The sequence below is a fragment of the Ascaphus truei genome, chromosome 3 (assembly GCF_040206685.1).
Source record: "Ascaphus truei isolate aAscTru1 chromosome 3, aAscTru1.hap1, whole genome shotgun sequence".
Taxonomy (NCBI): Eukaryota; Metazoa; Chordata; class Amphibia; order Anura; family Ascaphidae; genus Ascaphus; species Ascaphus truei.
The window spans coordinates 318,397,185-318,417,259 of NC_134485.1; the positions used below are offsets into that span (position 1 = coordinate 318,397,185).

The 20,075-nt window shown below is 47.9% G+C and overlaps 1 protein-coding gene across 1 annotated transcript in view; it reads right to left on the reverse strand.

Moving 5' to 3' along the window:
- The window catches only part of LCP1 (lymphocyte cytosolic protein 1), a 138,028-nt gene extending 118,288 nt beyond the window's left edge, over positions 1 to 19,740 (reverse strand). Inside the window, exon 1 of the mRNA XM_075591134.1 lies at positions 19,722 to 19,740. The gene's annotated coding sequence lies outside the window, so the exon portion shown is untranslated. The remainder of the gene's footprint in view (positions 1 to 19,721) is intronic.
- Positions 19,741 to 20,075: the final 335 nt, after the last annotated feature.

Here is a 20,075-nt window from a genome sequence, read left to right on the forward strand (position 1 = left end):
GGACAAATTTGAAATTCAAGATCGGTTGTTGTATCGAGTGGTGAAGTATCATGACCATCCGAATCGCCGCCAATTAGTGTTGCCAAAACGACTACAATCCTTGGTGCTGAAAGCTCTCCATGATGAACACGGACATCTGGGGGTGGACAAGACTTTCGGACTAGTGAGAGATAGATTTTTTTGGACAAAAATGAGAGAATCGGTAGAGCCTCACTGTCGTAGGTGTGTGCGGTGTATCCAGCGCAAGACCCTGCCCACCCGAGCTGCCCCCATGGGTCATCTAAAGATTACGGATGGATTTAGTCTGCATGGACTTCTTGTGCATCGAACCTGACACCCATGGTATCGGGAACGTGCTGGTCATCACTGATCATTATACCTGCTACGCCAGGCATTTCCGACCAAGGATCAAAAAGCTATTACGGTGGCTAAAGTAATCTGGGAGAAATATTTCATGCATTATGGGCTACCTCAACGTCTGCACTCCGACCAGGGACGGGACTTGGAAAGTAGACTAATAAAAGAATTGCTGAACCTCTTACACATTAACAAGTCACGTACTACCCCTTACCACCCAGAAGGGGATGCTTTACCTGAATGTTTCAATCGCACTCTGCTGGACATGCTGGGCACACTAACAGGTGTCAAGAAGACTAAGTGGAGTCGCCATGTGGAAGCTCCAGTTCATGCTTATAATTGCACCTGACACGAATCCACCGGGTTCTCCCCCTACTTTCTAATGTTTGGCCGTGAAGCTCGCCACCCAGTGGATATACAGTTAAGAGTCTCCACCGATGGGGTACACAATTCCAACCATTTTCGCTACGTACAAAGATTGCAAGAAAACTTGCAGAAGGCTTATGGGCAAGCCGAGAGATCCACTGAAAAATTGAATGCCGGAAACAAAAGGCATTATGATCACAAAGTAAAACATAGAGACATTAAGACTGGCGATGCCGTACTGCTCCGCAACCTGGGAGTACCGGGAAAGCATAAATTGGCTGACCGCTGGCGAGAGGGGGTATACGAAGTGGTTTCTCAAATGCCTGGCCTTCCCGTCTACCGGATAAAAGACTCTGAGGGTCGGATAAAAACGTGGCATTGAAATCATCTGCTCCCCATTCCCCAAATAGAAGAAGGAGTGGTAGAGTGGCCTACATCTCCCCTGAGTGGGGATCTGTCATCAGGACATGAAAGTCTGGACGATCCATAGGAAGGAACCTCTCAAAGGGGCCTTCCGGCCGCGGGGGCATCTCCCGAAGGAGCTACGGGCAAAGAGCCCCTTGGCCCCATGACAGAGACACTGACTCCGGTGAGTCCGCCACTAAATCCCCAGAGCCCGTGCTTTGTATCACGAGACTTTACAGATCTACCCCGCCCCTCAAGGGCCGAGTTGGAGACTCCCGATGAGCATTGCTACTCCCCCAAGGAGGTAGCGGAAGAGCCAATTCGCAGAAGCCAAAGAGCCGGCCAACCTCCCACGAGGTTGGTTTATGATCAGTTCGGGGCACCTCATTACGAGTCTCAGCAGTGGGCTCGCAGCCGGGTGCAATCCGTGATTATCATGTTCAGTGAAATGTACAAATTGATAGAGGAACCAATATATTAGTATTTTTAATTATATAATGGCTGTGTTATTGTCAGTCTCCAAGTGGGGACGTTGGATTCCACAGGGGGGAGGATGTAGCCTTTACCCCTGGTTCACCCCATAGAACGGGAGGTTGTGCTTGCAAAGAGTAGTTGCAAAAGCCCGCGAAGGAGGAGAGTGCATTTGGCGGGAGTAAAGCAGCCCTGCGGGGAGGGTCAGGTGAGAGTTTCTAGCCTATGGGAGGAGGAGTTGCCAGAGATATAGGCAGAGGTTGGGCGCACGTGGAGGGAGTGCTTCGTGGAGAGACGAGGAGACGGAGATACTGCACTGGGAGGATATACTCCCAGGCGCAGGCCAGGGGCCCCCGGCCCAGTTAGCCCTGAGTCACCGTAGAGACAAGCTGAGCTAGGGACACCCATAGTAAGGGTTTTACCCCCAACTAGTAGTATTATTTGGGACTATTCTGTCTAGAAGGAGATCGGACTCCGACCCCGTAGCGCGGCCAGAGTTCGAGAAGAAGCGACCCGGATCCGGCAAGGGCAAGAGCGTGGTGCCCTCAGAGACTCTTTTCGAAGAATCGTAGCAGTTCCGAGCACCGGAGTGCTCGGCAGGTATTACATCAAGTGCACCAACTCTATCTTTCAATCACCTAAGACATAGTGGCTGTGCAGTCACCCATACACATACATAGACCTGTGGGAACGGGAGAACTGATTAGCGTATCTGGACACGGGGTGGGATCACCCGGTGGCGGGATTGGGAAAGTGTTGTTGGCGTCCGCCGAGGCGCAAGTTACGGTTGGCGTCCGACGAGGCGCAAGTTACTGTTGGCGTCCGCCGAGGCGCAAGAGTGTTGACGTCCTCCGTGGCGTGTTAAATGATGTGTACTAGCTTATCGGAATGTCATGGCATGTAATGTATCATAAGGTTAATCTATCAGTAAACGAGATTGGTTTTAGAACATGGTCGTGTAAGAGTAATTCTTGTATAGACGTCCTGCGAAGACTAACTCCCCCTTTGGCGGGACCTGTCGCAGGTGGAGGCGCTGCACTGAACCCATATATATATATATATATATATATTGTATGCACCCCAGGCTCTCCGTGGCAGAGGCTCGGGCCCTGTGAGCCAGCAGGTAACACAGCACAGAGTAACAGCTTGCCAGCGATAGGAGGCAGGGTTACATTTGGAGGCGCTGCTGAGATTTAAGACCTGGGGTGCCCCTCGAACCTAAATTGTGATCACCATGGCTTTGCCCACCCGTCAAGAAATACGAGATTGGGCCCATCAAGTACGCACTCCCACTCGTCGCGCCGTAGCGCTGGCCCGAGTGCCCATGGCCTTGCCCCTAGAGACTTTACAGACGGCCTTGCGACAACTCCCGGGGTTTGCCAAAGCTCGCCTGGTAGATGTAATGATAGATCACGACTCCAAGTGGAATACTTTACTTGTAGACTGTCGGCGTAACCTGTTGGCGTTGGAAACTGCCGTTCCACAATCCCTGGTCTTGCTCAATGCACCTCCTGGTGGTAGTCCTTTCGTTTACCCCCTTCGAAACCCCTTCGCATGCCCGTTGGGGGAGGACGACCCCACCCTCCCGTTGATCCACTATGCCGAGAGTGAGGTCGGTAGCTACAGCTCCGTGTCCAGTAACCCAGAATACAGCGCATCTATGGAAGTGGAGTGAGTAGTAACCTGCTAAAGAAACTGAGTGACAAAATAGATCTGCTATCTAGCCCCCCCAGTTTGCCGCCGCTAGTCGAAGCGCTTACCTTAGCCACCCACGCTCAGAACTACCGGAAGCTAAAAGCCTTCTTGGGGACCCTCCCGGTGCCTACCGGTGAAGATGGGGTAGAGACGTGGAAGGAGCACACGCGGGGAGTGATGGAAGAGTGGTCATGCACAGATGTAGTAAAACGCCAGCTGCTCATGGAGTGTCTGCGACCCACGGTGGCCACGCTGATAGGAATACACCGCGAACAGTACCCCGATCTAACTTCTCGCTTGATGATAGAATTCCTGGCCGAAGCCTATAGTGCGAAGGAGGATGACGGGGCCTTGTGGGCCAAGTATTATGCCATAAACCAGAAGGATGGGGAAGAGCTATCAGCCTATATACACCGGGTGCAAATATCTCTCGGCCCGCTGCTGCATTATAAATATGTACTACCTTCCCAGATGAATGAGTATCTCCGGAAGCAATACCTCCGCGGATCCAGTCCTTCTCACCTAATAGCCACCATGATTCGTGATCACCTCACTCGGGGGCCCCCCCCCTTCGTTCATCCAGCTACTGCAACAGGTGAAGGAACACGAAACGCATCTAATGCTACATTCTCCTCAGAGACTAGAAGTTAGCGGCGGCGCTAAATCCAGGGGAAGTACAGAGAAGAAAGAGGAGCAATCGGACCAGCCTGGTCCTGAGAAATCGACTTCCGCGGGACGGTCGTCCCCTCCGCCTGATCGCCGGGCCATCCCCAGAGATATGTCCTGTTACAAGTGCAGGGAGAGGGGGCATCTATCCTACGATTGCCGCCTGGGCGCTTCTCGACTACGGAGCCCTTCACCCCCGAAGTTCCCGTCCCAGACCATGGTGTGCGAGGTGTATGCAGCAGATGCTGATTCCGACGCCACCCTGTCCGGAAGGGCTGAATCAATAGAAGATGGGAATCGAGTGGGACCGGTAGCGCTGATCCGAGTTTTAGTTGATGGAATCTATTCTTCTGCACTACTAGATACCGGATCCCAAGTCACCATTATATACCGAGGGTTCTATGATCATCATCTTCAGAAGCGTCCGCTGCGACCGGCGGATCACATCAAGGTACGCGGGTTGAGCAACGACGACTATCCCATCGATGGGTTAGTGACCGTGGACCTGGAAATCCAACAGCTCAACACGGGAAAGTCTCACCCCATGAAGGTGGATGCCTTGGTATGTCCGGAACCCCGAGACACCCCCAAGTAGCCAATTATCCTCGGCACCAATGCCGATATTGTACAAGCGGTCATCCGGGCTTATCTACATGAAACTAAAGAGCTCCCCATGTCCAGTCTGCAGCTGCAATTGGTTCAATCCGATCCCGCCCAGCCCGATCTCCTCCAGATGACTACGGACTGCTGTTTTGTGGGAGAAAGGGGTGTACAAAGCTGTTTCCCGGAGAAACGCAAAGAATTTCCTTCTGGTGTGCTTATGCAGAGCGTCTAGCCGAAGACCAACAATTCTCACTTGAAAGTACTCCCTTAGAAGATGTGATGCGAGGGTATCGGCTCGTGCCCGAATTTCGCTATTGGCGGGGCGCCATCCCTAGATGGATTGATGTGATGGTGCAGAATCTGTCACCCTTCTCCCTGTTCATTGACGTGGGCCAGCAGATAGGAAGAATCTATCCAGTTAGTTCAGTGGAAGAGGCCGTGCAAACAAATACGACCCGAGTGAAAGAAACAGGGACAGACTTCAATTTCGGCTTGGCCGAATTGCCGGGGACCTGGAAGAACCGGTTACGGGCGCAACTAGAAAAACGACGGTCCGTATTCTCTACCGAGGAAATGGATGTGGGGTGTAGCCGCAACGCCCAGCATACCATCTGCATGATGGATGAGAGGCCCTTCAGAGAACGTTCGCGCTGACTCGCGCCCCGGGATGTGGAGGATGTGAGAGTCGCTATCCATGACATGGAGGCCGCCGGGATAGTCACTGAGTCTCGGAGCACCTACGCCTCTCCCATTGTGGTAGTGAGAAAAAAAATTGGAACTGTGAGGCTGTGTGTAGACTACCGGACGCTGAACAATCGGACGGTACCGGATCAATATAACCTCCCTCGTATAGAAGAGATCCTGGATGCCCTACACGGGAGCCAGTGGTTCAGCGTACTAGACCTACGGTCTGGATACTACCAAGTCCCGATGAGCCCCGAGGATCAAGAAAAGACTGCCTTCGTCTGCCCCCTTGGGTTTTATCAGTGCACTCGCATGCCTCAAGGCATATGCGGAGCGCCCGCCACCTTCCAGCGATTAATGGAGAAAACGTTGGGAGACCTCAACCCCCGAGAATGCTTGGTATACCTAGATGACATCATAGTCCTCGGGAAAACTTTGGAGGAGCATGAGAGTCGTCTCTTGAAGGTACTGGAAAGGCTGTCAGCCGTAGGCCTCAAACTCTCTCTGGACAAATGTCGGTTCTGTCGGACCTCAGTTACGTATGTAGGACACATCGTGTCCGGAGCCGGAATCGCCACTGATCCCGCAAAAATAGAAGCTGTCGTTAGCTGGCCTCGTCCCGAGAATGTGGGGGAGCTACGCTCGTTCCTGGGTTTCTGCGGCTACTATCGGCGTTTTGTGGAGGGGTGTAGACGGACGTTCACAGAGGTACACAATTGGAGTCGTTATAATGTGAAATTATAATAGGCTTTATTGTGCCTTTTCCTTTTCATCAGGAAATTATCCAAACACAGGGGGGAACAAAACTTCCATTCACTTGGGAGTATTTCTAGTGAAATCCTTGCAATTAGTTCACATCTCCATTAGTTACGCATTTCTCCCATCCCAAACACATAGCATGAAAATAAGCAGATATAAGCAGTCTCTTAATAATGAAAGTCTTATCTGTTTATCAGCTGTAGAGTAAGCTTCTCTGCTCTCCTGGAACCACACCCGTGCGTGCACAGAAAAATACCAGCATCCAGGTTTAGAAGTCTTATTGGGTGTCTTGCAATCAGCTCTGCTGTGTGGCTGGCAGAACTCAAGACATTGTGGTGTCTCCAAAGGTCAGCTCTCAGTCAGAGCCAAGGAGTCAGTCACTTCCTGTCTCAAAGGCAGGCTTTTTGTAAACAATCTAATCAGGCAGGTGGTGTTTAGTAATTAACTACCACACTGCTAGATTAAAGGAACATTACTGAACAGGGATAAGTCCCCTGTTACAAGGGGTATTCAAGAAGGGCCAAAGCCCTCAACAGTCTGCTCCGCATATACCCGTCTGAATCGAGCCAGAAGACCCACTCTGCCAAGCAGCCCTTCGGGGATAAATGGACCCCCGAGTGTGACCAAGCCTTCCACGACCTAAAGCAGAGTCTGATGGCTGCTCCGGTCTTGGCCTACGCCAATCCCGACCAACCCTACATCCTGCACGTGGACGCCAGCCTGAGCGGTTTAGGAGCCGTGTTGCATCATAAATATCCTGAGGGGTTACGACCCGTAGCATACATCAGCCGCAGTCTCACCACCAGTGAACCGAACTATCCGGTACACAAGCTCAAATTCTTGGCCCTTAAATGGGCCATAGTGGATAAACTTCGGGATTACCTGTACGGGGTGTCGTTCGAAGTATGTACCGACAATAATCCTCTAACCTACATCATGACCTCCGCCAAACTGGATGCGACCGGACATCGTTGGTTGGCCGCGCTCTTCAATTACAACTTCACCTTAAAATACAAACCTGGGCCTTTAAACATTGGGGCGGACGCCTTGTCGCGGCGACCGGGGTTGCTCCCTACCAACGACGAAGATCAGTGGGAAGAGATCCCCGGGCCGGGAATAAGAGCCCTCTGCGGCACGGCCGCCATCATAGATGAGCAAATAGCCTTTTCGGAGTTACGGGTGGAAGACTCCCTAGGGTGTGCCCCCACCGCCATACCGGCAGCCTATCGAGACCCAAGTGGCCCCCGATCAGATCATTGCTTGGGAAGATATGATACGTTATCAAGAACAGGACCCGGTCGCAGGAACTATCTGGGAGGCTCTTCGACAAAAGCGACGGGGACTGCTACGCCAGACTCCGGGGGATGTCGGGGGTATACTAATGCGGGAGGCGGACAAATTTGAAATTCAAGATCGGTTGTTGTATCGAGTGGTGAAGTATCATGACCATCCGAATCGCCGCCAATTAGTGTTGCCAAAACGACTACAATCCTTGGTGCTGAAAGCTCTCCATGATGAACACGGACATCTGGGGGTGGACAAGACTTTCGGACTAGTGAGAGATAGATTTTTTTGGACAAAAATGAGAGAATCGGTAGAGCCTCACTGTCGTAGGTGTGTGCGGTGTATCCAGCGCAAGACCCTGCCCACCCGAGCTGCCCCCATGGGTCATCTAAAGATTACGGATGGATTTAGTCTGCATGGACTTCTTGTGCATCGAACCTGACACCCATGGTATCGGGAACGTGCTGGTCATCACTGATCATTATACCTGCTACGCCAGGCATTTCCGACCAAGGATCAAAAAGCTATTACGGTGGCTAAAGTAATCTGGGAGAAATATTTCATGCATTATGGGCTACCTCAACGTCTGCACTCCGACCAGGGACGGGACTTGGAAAGTAGACTAATAAAAGAATTGCTGAACCTCTTACACATTAACAAGTCACGTACTACCCCTTACCACCCAGAAGGGGATGCTTTACCTGAATGTTTCAATCGCACTCTGCTGGACATGCTGGGCACACTAACAGGTGTCAAGAAGACTAAGTGGAGTCGCCATGTGGAAGCTCCAGTTCATGCTTATAATTGCACCTGACACGAATCCACCGGGTTCTCCCCCTACTTTCTAATGTTTGGCCGTGAAGCTCGCCACCCAGTGGATATACAGTTAAGAGTCTCCACCGATGGGGTACACAATTCCAACCATTTTCGCTACGTACAAAGATTGCAAGAAAACTTGCAGAAGGCTTATGGGCAAGCCGAGAGATCCACTGAAAAATTGAATGCCGGAAACAAAAGGCATTATGATCACAAAGTAAAACATAGAGACATTAAGACTGGCGATGCCGTACTGCTCCGCAACCTGGGAGTACCGGGAAAGCATAAATTGGCTGACCGCTGGCGAGAGGGGGTATACGAAGTGGTTTCTCAAATGCCTGGCCTTCCCGTCTACCGGATAAAAGACTCTGAGGGTCGGATAAAAACGTGGCATTGAAATCATCTGCTCCCCATTCCCCAAATAGAAGAAGGAGTGGTAGAGTGGCCTACATCTCCCCTGAGTGGGGATCTGTCATCAGGACATGAAAGTCTGGACGATCCATAGGAAGGAACCTCTCAAAGGGGCCTTCCGGCCGCGGGGGCATCTCCCGAAGGAGCTACGGGCAAAGAGCCCCTTGGCCCCATGACAGAGACACTGACTCCGGTGAGTCCGCCACTAAATCCCCAGAGCCCGTGCTTTGTATCACGAGACTTTACAGATCTACCCCGCCCCTCAAGGGCCGAGTTGGAGACTCCCGATGAGCATTGCTACTCCCCCAAGGAGGTAGCGGAAGAGCCAATTCGCAGAAGCCAAAGAGCCGGCCAACCTCCCACGAGGTTGGTTTATGATCAGTTCGGGGCACCTCATTACGAGTCTCAGCAGTGGGCTCGCAGCCGGGTGCAATCCGTGATTATCATGTTCAGTGAAATGTACAAATTGATAGAGGAACCAATATATTAGTATTTTTAATTATATAATGGCTGTGTTATTGTCAGTCTCCAAGTGGGGACGTTGGATTCCACAGGGGGGAGGATGTAGCCTTTACCCCTGGTTCACCCCATAGAACGGGAGGTTGTGCTTGCAAAGAGTAGTTGCAAAAGCCCGCGAAGGAGGAGAGTGCATTTGGCGGGAGTAAAGCAGCCCTGCGGGGAGGGTCAGGTGAGAGTTTCTAGCCTATGGGAGGAGGAGTTGCCAGAGATATAGGCAGAGGTTGGGCGCACGTGGAGGGAGTGCTTCGTGGAGAGACGAGGAGACGGAGATACTGCACTGGGAGGATATACTCCCAGGCGCAGGCCAGGGGCCCCCGGCCCAGTTAGCCCTGAGTCACCGTAGAGACAAGCTGAGCTAGGGACACCCATAGTAAGGGTTTTACCCCCAACTAGTAGTATTATTTGGGACTATTCTGTCTAGAAGGAGATCGGACTCCGACCCCGTAGCGCGGCCAGAGTTCGAGAAGAAGCGACCCGGATCCGGCAAGGGCAAGAGCGTGGTGCCCTCAGAGACTCTTTTCGAAGAATCGTAGCAGTTCCGAGCACCGGAGTGCTCGGCAGGTATTACATCAAGTGCACCAACTCTATCTTTCAATCACCTAAGACATAGTGGCTGTGCAGTCACCCATACACATACATAGACCTGTGGGAACGGGAGAACTGATTAGCGTATCTGGACACGAGGTGGGATCACCCGGTGGCGGGATTGGGGAAGTGTTGTTGGCGTCCGCCGAGGCGCAAGTTACGGTTGGCGTCCGACGAGGCGCAAGTTACTGTTGGCGTCCGCCGAGGCGCAAGAGTGTTGACGTCCTCCGTGGCGTGTTAAATGATGTGTACTAGCTTATCGGAATGTCATGGCATGTAATGTATCGTAAGGTTAATCTATCAGTAAACGAGATTGGTTTTAGAACATGGTCGTGTAAGAGTAATTCTTGTATAGATGTCCTAGAAGACTAACTCCCCCTTTGGCGGGACCTGTCGCAGGTGGAGGCGCTGCACCGAACCCATATATATATATATATATATATATATTGTGACAGAAACCAGGGGTTGGTAATAAACTCCATATACAGGGCTCCCAGGATACTGAACAGTTTCTGTCCTGTCTAAGCTGAACAGGGCAGCCTCGTGGTACAGGCACTCCATTCCACAGTTTGTCTGCTGCCTGTTTTCTGTCACCTGTCATGCTGATTAGAGTTCAGGTATATAAGACCTGTTTCCTGTTTCCTCTGGGCCCCGCCCAAGAGCCTGGAAGGCTGCTGAACTGCAGAGGGGTGAGAAAGCCTCTTTCCCAAATCGCTTCATTCATTCTGTTAGTTTGTCTAAAGACTGCAAAGGTACTTATTTTGTTGGTGGAAGTGGACAAGCCACTTCCAACTCTGAGTCAGGGACATCTAAGTTTAAGTTATCGCTCAGACGAGCAGCTTTTTGTTTGGCTTTGTTTTCTGTTTAAACTGTGGCAGTCTCAGTGCCTGGGACTGAATAAACCAGGCATAGCCTGTTTAAAGGAACAGTACGTGACGTCTCATCATTTAACCTACCCTAAAAGACCGTGTTCTAACAGTCCCGGACAGACGGCGGAGCCCCGGAGTAAGCCGTTTGTCACATATGGTGGAGAATGCGGGCAGAACACTAAAAGGTCTGGGGGTTAAAGAACTTTAAAGAAAAAAAAAAAAAAAAAAGGTTTTTTTTTCTCTCTCTCCAAACAAGATGGAAGACGTGGTGAGTGCGCTGGTACGCAATGTCGCTGTCCAGAGAGACGCGAATGAAGCCCTGCAACAGGCGAATGCAAACCAGCAAGAGACAAACCGCTTGCTGAAAGAGGAGCAACAGCGGTTCGCTCAGGGCTTACAGCAGGAACTCGAGATCCTGAGGGAGACTATCAGTAACCTTCCACTGGCAGCGGCAGCCCCAGTTCCGAAAATGATCAGGGCAAGCCACTACCTTCAGAAGATGGGACCCTCGGATGATGTGGAAGCCTATCTTCTCACGTTTGAACGCACGGCACAGAGAGAGGGATGGCCAGAAGCTGAGTGGGCTGGTCTAATCGCACCCTTCCTAAGCGGCGAACCCCAGAAGGCGTACTTTGATCTAGAGCCAGCCGAAGCTAACGTCTATGCAAAATTGAAGTTCGAGATCCTCGCCCGCCTCGGCGTAACCACGGCTGTTCGCGCCCAAAGGTTTCACGCATGGTCCTTCACGATGGATAAAGCCACCCGAAGCCAGATGTATGACCTCATCCACCTCGCCCGGAAGTGGCTACAACCCGAGATCAACTCAGCAAGCCACATCGTGGAACGGTTGGTCATGGACCAGTTCTTGAGGAAACTTCCCTCTGCCTTACGCCATTGGGTCAGTCGGAGTGACCCCCACAATGCGGATGAGCTTGTGGCCCTCGTAGAAAGGTACAATGCAGCAGGAGAGCACCCGCAACCCACAGTCGTGGAGCAACCCCACTACCCGAGGTTCCAGGACTCTTCCAGAGACGGTAAAAGGGTACCGGGGTTAAGGGGAGCTGAAGAGCGGCGACCACCTTCACGCAGCACCAGCAACAGTGGTTCGCACACTAAGGGCAATAGCCAACATGGGGAGCCGGGAAAAGGCTCTAAGTGGGACACAGACTATGTACCTAAATGTGTAAATTGTCATGAGAGGGGCCACACAGCAAAAATCTGCCCACTAAATGATGAGCCCATGCAATGCAACAGCGTGGAACCTTATTCGCTGTTGTCCCAATGTATGGGCCCTAGCCCAGAGGACCCCTTAAATAACCATCTGTGGGCATTTGTAAAGGTTAATGGTAAGAGGGTTCGGGCACTTCTTGACTCTGGGAGTATGGTCACACTAGTGTCCGAATACCTATTGCCCATTAAGAAGAAACAGGTAAACAGTTCACAAAGAGTGGCAATTTGTTGTATACATGGGGATAATCATGAATATTCCACTGTTGATGTTTTTTTTGAAACAGAATTTGGTTCTTTAGATTTCAAGGTGGGTGTTGTACCCAAACTGGCACATGATGTGTTAATAGGGACCGACTTTCCCCATTTTCTAAAAATGTGGTCCCCAGCTCAGAATAGCGCCCAGAGTTCAATAGCAGACCATAACGAAGTGTTAGAAGAAACAAATCCTTTCCCTTTTTCAGAAATGGAGGTTGACGAGGGCCCAAATAAGAAAGGGGAAAAGGAGGAGTGCTGTGAAATTCCCTTCCCCATCACTACTTTGGTAGGGAATACCCCAAATCAAGATGTTGATCAGGCACTTACCACCCCAGTACAGGATAAGACCCTCGCTGACCTAGAGGTCAGTCCTGGGAGTTTTAAGAAGGCCCAGTGGGAGGACCCCACATTAGCGGTAGCAAGGGGAAATATACGGGACCAGAATAGTACTCATGGCCAACCAGATAGGTCACTTGCTTACCCCTACTTCGAGGTAGAGAACGACCTAGTATATCGGGTTGATAAAAGAAAATCAGTTACAACTAAACAATTGTTGGTACCACGGACATTCCGTAACGTAGTATTACACCTCGCACATAGTCATCCATTGGGGGGACACCTAGGGGTGGAAAAGACAAAAGAAAAGGTTCTCCGAAGCTTTTATTGGCCTGGGGTTCTGGCAGAAATTACAAACTATTGTTCCTCATGCCCAGAATGTCAGATCACCGCCCCGTTCAAAGCATACCGCAGCCCATTGGTACCCCTTCCCATAATAGAGGTACCATTTGACCGGATTGCTATGGATCTAGTAGGACCCCTAATAAAGTCTGCTAGGGGACATCAGCATATATTGGTAATATTAGATTATGCTACCCGATATCCGGAGGCAGTTCCCCTACGTAGCACCTCTGCTAAAAACATAGCAAAAGAGTTAGTACTTCTGTTTTCCCGGGTCGGAATTCCTAAAGAGATCTTATCTGACCAGGGAACACCATTTATGTCCCAAGTAACAAAAGAGCTATGTAAACTCCTAAAAATCAAGCATCTCAGAACCTCAGTCTATCATCCACAAACAGATGGTTTAGTGGAAAGGTTCAATAAAACCTTAAAGAGCATGTTACGCCGGGCGGTCGATAAGGATGGGAAAAACTGGGACTGTTTGTTACCATACCTGTTATTTGCCATTAGGGAAGTTCCCCAGTCATCCACAGGCTTCTCCCCGTTTGAACTATTGTATGGCCGACATCCAAGGGGCTTACTGGATATAGCCAAAGAAACTTGGGAACACGAGGTTACCCCTTACAGAAGTGTAATAGAGCATGTTGCCCAAATGCAGGACCGCATTGCTGCAGTCCTACCCATAGTGAGGGAACACATGGAGAAAGCTCAAGAAGCACAAAGGAATACGTATAATAAGGGTGCTAGGGTCAGAATTTTTTTTCCAGGTGATAGGGTACTAGTTCTGGTTCCCACCGTGGAGAGTAAATTCCTTGCTAAATGGCATGGGCCATATGAGGTCTTGGAAAGAGTGGGAGAAGTAAATTATAGGGTAAGGCAGCCAGGTAGGAGGAAACCTGAGGAAATTTACCATATAAACCTACTCAAGCCCTGGAAAGATAGAGAGGTCTTGTTAACCCTAGTACCCCCAGGTCCGTCAGAGAATCAAGAAACTGACCCAGAGGTTAGCATAGCTGAAACACTGTCCGTGCATCAGAAACGAGAGGTCCAGAGTTTAGTGAGAAGGAACAAAGAAATCTTCTCTACACAGCCAGGTAAAACTAACGTAATTAAACATGACATAGTCTCTGAACCGGGGGTCCGAGTTAACCTTAAACCGTACCGAATCCCAGAGGCCAAGAGAGAGGCTATAAGTTTAGAGGTTAAAAAAATGCTAAAACTAGGCGTAATTGAGGAATCCAAAGTGGGTGGAACAGCCCTATAGTTTTAGTCCCAAAGCCAGACGGTACAACAAGGTTTTGTAATGACTACCGGAAACTAAACGCGGTGTCAAAATTTGATACTTATCCTATGCCCAGGGTGGATGAACTTGTAGAGAGACTGGGCAAAGCCCGATATCTCACAACCCTAGACCTAACAAAAGGGTACTGGCAGGTTCCCCTCACAGAAAGGGCAAAAGAAAAAACAGCCTTCTCAACCCCAGACGGCCTCTTTCAATATAAGGTGCTGCCTTTTGGCTTACATGGAGCTCCCGCCACATTCCAAAGAATGATGGATAAAATTTTAAAACCACATGTTCGGTACGCTGCCGCCTACCTGGATGATGTGGTAATCCATAGTGAAGATTGGCAGTCCCACCTTCCAAAGGTCCAAGCTGTGCTCGACGCAGTTCGGTCTGCTGGACTAACTGCTAACCCCGCTAAATGCACTATTGGTCTGGAGGAGGCCAAGTATCTGGGGTATTCTATTGGTAGAGGGTTACTCAAACCACAAACACTCAAAGTAGAGGCGATACAAAATTGGCCAAGGCCAGTCACAAAAAAACAAGTAAGGACCTTTTTGGGGTTAATTGGCTACTATAGGAGGTTTATTCCCAATTTTGCAACTAAGGCAACCCCACTAACCGACCTCACAAAAGCAAGAGGACCGCTAATGGTAAAGTGGTCCCCCGAAGCCGAACAGGCCTTTAGAAGCCTGAAAGAAGCTCTCTGTGCCCAACCAGTGTTGGTCACACCTGACTTCTCCAAAGAGTTCGTAGTCCAAACCGACGCATCTGAGGTAGGGCTGGGGGCGGTACTCTCCCAGGAGTCTCAAGGGGAGGAGCACCCCATCCTTTATTTAAGTAGGAAACTAAATCCCCAGGAGAAAAATTACTCCATAGTCGAGAAAGAGTGTCTCGCAATAAAGTGGGCTGTAGAGACACTCAAGTATTATCTGTTGGGGAGAAAGTTCCGATTGGTCACAGATCATGCACCCCTTACCTGGATGTGTCAAAATAGGGAGAAGAACGCTAGGGTGACCAGGTGGTTCCTAAGCCTACAGCCCTTTAAATTTTCTGTGGAACCCAGGTCGGGGCACAAACATGGCAATGCCGACGGGTTGTCAAGGATGCACTCCCTAATATCCATGGTCGCTCACCCCTCGAGGTCTGAGCTGGGGGGGAGGATATGTGACAGAAACCAGGGGTTGGTAATAAACTCCATATACAGGGCTCCCAGGATACTGAACAGTTTCTGTCCTGTCTAAGCTGAACAGGGCAGCCTCGTGGTACAGGCACTCCATTCCACAGTTTGTCTGCTGCCTGTTTTCTGTCACCTGTCATGCTGATTAGAGTTCAGGTATATAAGACCTGTTTCCTGTTTCCTCTGGGCCCCGCCCAAGAGCCTGGAAGGCTGCTGAACTGCAGAGGGGTGAGAAAGCCTCTTTCCCAAATCGCTTCATTCATTCTGTTAGTTTGTCTAAAGACTGCAAAGGTACTTATTTTGTTGGTGGAAGTGGACAAGCCACTTCCAACTCTGAGTCAGGGACATCTAAGTTTAAGTTATCGCTCAGACGAGCAGCTTTTTGTTTGGCTTTGTTTTCTGTTTAAACTGTGGCAGTCTCAGTGCCTGGGACTGAATAAACCAGGCATAGCCTGTTTAAAGGAACAGTACGTGACGTCTCATCATTTAACCTACCCTAAAAGACCGTGTTCTAACAGTCCCGGACAGACGGCGGAGCCCCGGAGTAAGCCGTTTGTCACAATATATATATATATATATATATATATATATATATTGTATGCACCCCAGGCTCTCCGTGGCAGAGGCTCGGACCCTGTGAGCCAGCAGGTAACACAGCACAGAGTAACAGCTTGCCAGCGATAGGAAGCAGGGTTACATATATATTTAAATGAACTTATATTAAAATAAGTAATGCGTTGGGCTCTTAATTAACAGTTTGCACGCTTTGTAGAGAGTATTTACATTTTTGGACATATTTTGCTGCAACAGATGTGTGTGTTAAGTGCATAGTTTTTCTTTAATAAACTGGGACCCGAGACCCTGGCAGATACATATATTAATTACATATATTTGCATATTTCTTGGGTGGTGGGAACGGATAGATATGATTGCAATTGAGTAAGTGGTTAATATTAACTTATCGAAAGTACCTTGCGCAAGAGAAAGGTGAGTTGGCTACAGTAGCCGTGTGTATTAACCCTGCTTACATACCTAAGTCACCTGCTCACAAGTGTGCTGCCTGACAGATGGTATATTGGGACGGATTGAGGTGAGATATTGTTCATTTGAGGGACCTTTGCGAGGGTGAAAACTAGGACAGCTAGAGAGCTGTGTATTAAACGTTGTCCCATATGCAGTCACGTTCTCCCAGGTATGCTGTACATGACAGTAACATTTGCTTGGAGGTTTGTGACCTTCTTTGTTTTAACCTCACACATCTCACTGTTTATAGCAGGTCCTGTTATACACCTGTGAATGACCAGTCTATTGAGAAATGTCTTCCTCCATGAGAGAGGTGAAGAGAATGTTTACAGGTAGTACTAGAATCTACAGAAAATGGTTTACGTTGAGGTGGTTGCAGGCTTTGGGCAGATAATGTAACCAAATTACCCTTACTTATGAGAAGAAAACAGATAGTATTTAACTTAATATTTTTTTTTCAGATTGGAGGTGCCAGTGGGGCTTTTGTGTCTTGGTGTTTTATTTACCAGTAGATTGACAGAAGAAAGAGCGGATGTGGCCAATGTTAAGGAGAAAGCAGCAACAAATTGTAGCCATGCCATGAATGTGAATAGAGAAAGAAAGGGAGGAGTCAAATGTCACTCCGAGGCAATGTGTTCTATGCGACAAGAATTCTCCAGTTGGAGCCACAAACCAACCGCTCATTTATGAAATCGAAAGGTTTACAATTGTAATTGCACACATGTAGCACTAGCACACAGTGAGCAATCTGCTGCAACCATCACATTGGGCAGCCCAGCTATTGTATAGTCATGCCCAGGACATACTTGAAAACGAGAGGTAACTCTCAATGTATTACTTCCTGGTAAAATATTTTATAAATAAATAATGCCATCATCTGACTGCAATGTAATTCCCAGTGTGTCTTTTCAGACCAAGTAGCACTTGTGAGAGCCAATTGCAAAAGTTGATTGCGACATTCCCTCAGTTATAGCGATGGTGTATTTACCACGCTAAGCAGTGTAAGAAGACCAGGAATGGCATTATTCTTGTTGGTTACACAGTAGGCTGGAGGTCAGGTCTAAGATACTGCTACAACATAAGGGGTTAACTCCTAGTTTGCCTTAGCGGTTAGTAAAGCACTGCATGGCAATACTCTATGTACAAGGTGTGCACATGCCTTATCAATGGAGTACAACAAGCTCTTCAAATAGCTTTCCAAAAGAGCCAGCTCTGAAACAAATATAGGAGTAGAAGGGCCACAAGTGTATCATAATGTCATTTTGGAAACAATAAAAAAAATATTATACTTTAATAATTTGCAGGCATTTATAACATTTGTACCATATATTCACATTACTTAAGCTTACAAGTGAATTTCAGTGTGAAAAATGGCACTTAGCTGTCTATATATCTACAATGACAACTCAAAGGCCTTTCCAGCTGTATTTGGCTCGTGGTCTGCCAGTTGAAGAGCTGTGTACTACAGGGTAGCCTAATATTTTAAGGTTTAAACTATACATTAAATGTACCACAAATTCACCCAGAGTTTCCTTGTGAGTTATTTTATTACAGATAAGCAATATTAAAGAGATGTGCAGACTAACAAAATGTTAATACACTGAGATATCTGATAGTGTATTTCAGGGGCTGCTGGCTGCTCAGCAGGAGCTCCTGTGCTGCCTGGAGACGTAGAGGCTTTGATCTGCCTCTCCTCTCCCAGCCTGGCACAGGAGGAGAGAGAGAGAGGAGCCTCTTCATCTCCGGAAAACGCGAGATGCACCCGCCGAGCAGCTGACATGTTTGAGGGTTGTGGGAAGGTGGGAGGAAAAAGGGCGGAGTGGGTGTGAGGAGGAAGGAGAGGCTAGTGTTTTTCCTGGGGAGGGGGAAGGTATGTGGTGTAAGTAAGAGAAGGGGGTTGAATGTGGTGTTTATGATTAAGAAAGAGGATGGGTGTGCTGTGCAAGAAGAGGAGATAACTGTGGGGTGTGTGTTGAGATGAAATGGTAAGATGTGTACGGGTGTATGTGGAGTGTGTAAGAAGAGGGTGGGTGGGTGAGTGGGTGCTAAGGAAAAAGAGGGTGTATGCATGTAAGCAAGGTGGGGGATGTGAGGTCCGATGAGCAGGGGTGCCCATAGATTAAGAAAAAAAACCTTCAGTGGTGCCCCTGCTCAAAAAGAGTTATGGACCACTGAAAAAATATAATATACTGTACTACCCTTAAACGTTGAGCAGACAGGAGCTGGTTATATTCTTTGAACTGAATGTCCTTTATTAACCCTTTCATTGCCTAATTCTCTGAAACTGCATTCTAAACCCCTTAATGCCAGAGAGTACGGTGATGGGCTGCAAACAAATAGAGAAGTTATTTTATAGATATAATTATTATTATTTTTTTGTTCTGAACTTCCTATTTTCCGGTAAGTTCAGAATAGCCTCATTGTCCTCTGCACAAATATAGTACGCATTTGTACAAATATAATGGGAAGCGTTTGTTCTCATAAGTATCAATTATATAGTGATTTTTATATGCATAATTTAAAAGCAACGATCCAAACAGCATTTCTCAAGTACTTATATATTTTTATATCAAACCACAGAAAGGGGAACTTAAGTATTTTTCCATATTTTGAATGTTGGACGGGTTGAGACAAATGGACAAAGATCCCCTAAAAACTTGAAGTTTTATCGTTTGTGAAACCTCAAGTGCTTTCATGTTAACAAACATATACTAATGCTTTTCCCCAAACATATACTAATGATAACTTAGTTCTTCAATTCCTGCCCTTTAATTACTTTAAAAAAAGCATAGCAGATAACACTAGAAATTCATTTATTATCTTAATCTAATAAATCAAAAGCATTTTGGATCTCTCTATATATCGCTGATGTTTATAGCCAATAGATTATTTTCTTTCTTATAGTAGAAAAATAGTTAAAGACGTGATCCACTAAATCTCTATCTCCATACTGTATGCAACGTCTACTAAACTTTTCCCCTGTGTGATAATAATAGTCACATGGATACTTTCTGCCCTTTTGAGACTCTTTCGCTGAGTGGGTGTTTCAGGAATCATGTGTTCAGGAAACTATAATGCATTTGTGAAGAAGGTGGCCATCAATTGAACAGTCCTATATTATTCACTTGCATTAGGGTTAAACAAAATACAGAATTATACATTTTTAGGCTAAGACATATGGTAGATGGGGAAAGTTGGCCAGCATGCTTATAATCATTCTATGTATGTCTGCACCCATGGTATATGGTGCACAGGACCCTAACAGACAGATATCTAGATTTGCAGTAGGTTAGTTAAATGAAAGTCAACTTTAAATATGTTCCCTAGATGGCAATGAAACCTGAAATCATGCATTGCATTGTATCACAAATAATTACAATAATGAAATATCATAATAAAAATAACATGTATACCTCCATATCCTATTGTCAACATTTTCCTCATTACAAATGACATGACAGCTTCTCTATTTGGCACCACTTCTTAAAACTAAATGACAGCATGCATTATAATAGTGTAATCTTTTGGAAAAGAAGCACATGCGGCATCATCATCTCTTCATATGCAACAATCAGTAACTCACCTCTGTCTGCTGTCTGTCTGTAAATAACATCTGCACAGAGACAGTAAGCTGAACTGCTCTCTTACAGAGCATGCACTGAGAAGTTCCTGTTCACATAGAGAGCTTTGCACTGTCTCCGGAACTAGTGTTTTACAGAACACCTTCAGCTCTCAGGACTATGATACACACTCCAAGTACTGGTCTGTCACCCAAGGACTCACTGTATGACCATGTGTGATCATCATGAGCAAGAATTTTAGTCTACAGTTATGTAAAAAAAATCTGCGCTGACACTACTGTGGCAGCTCTATTATGACTCTTATTTTCTTATAGATCTCATTTATCAATGTAACAGTGCTGCCATAATGAAACCAT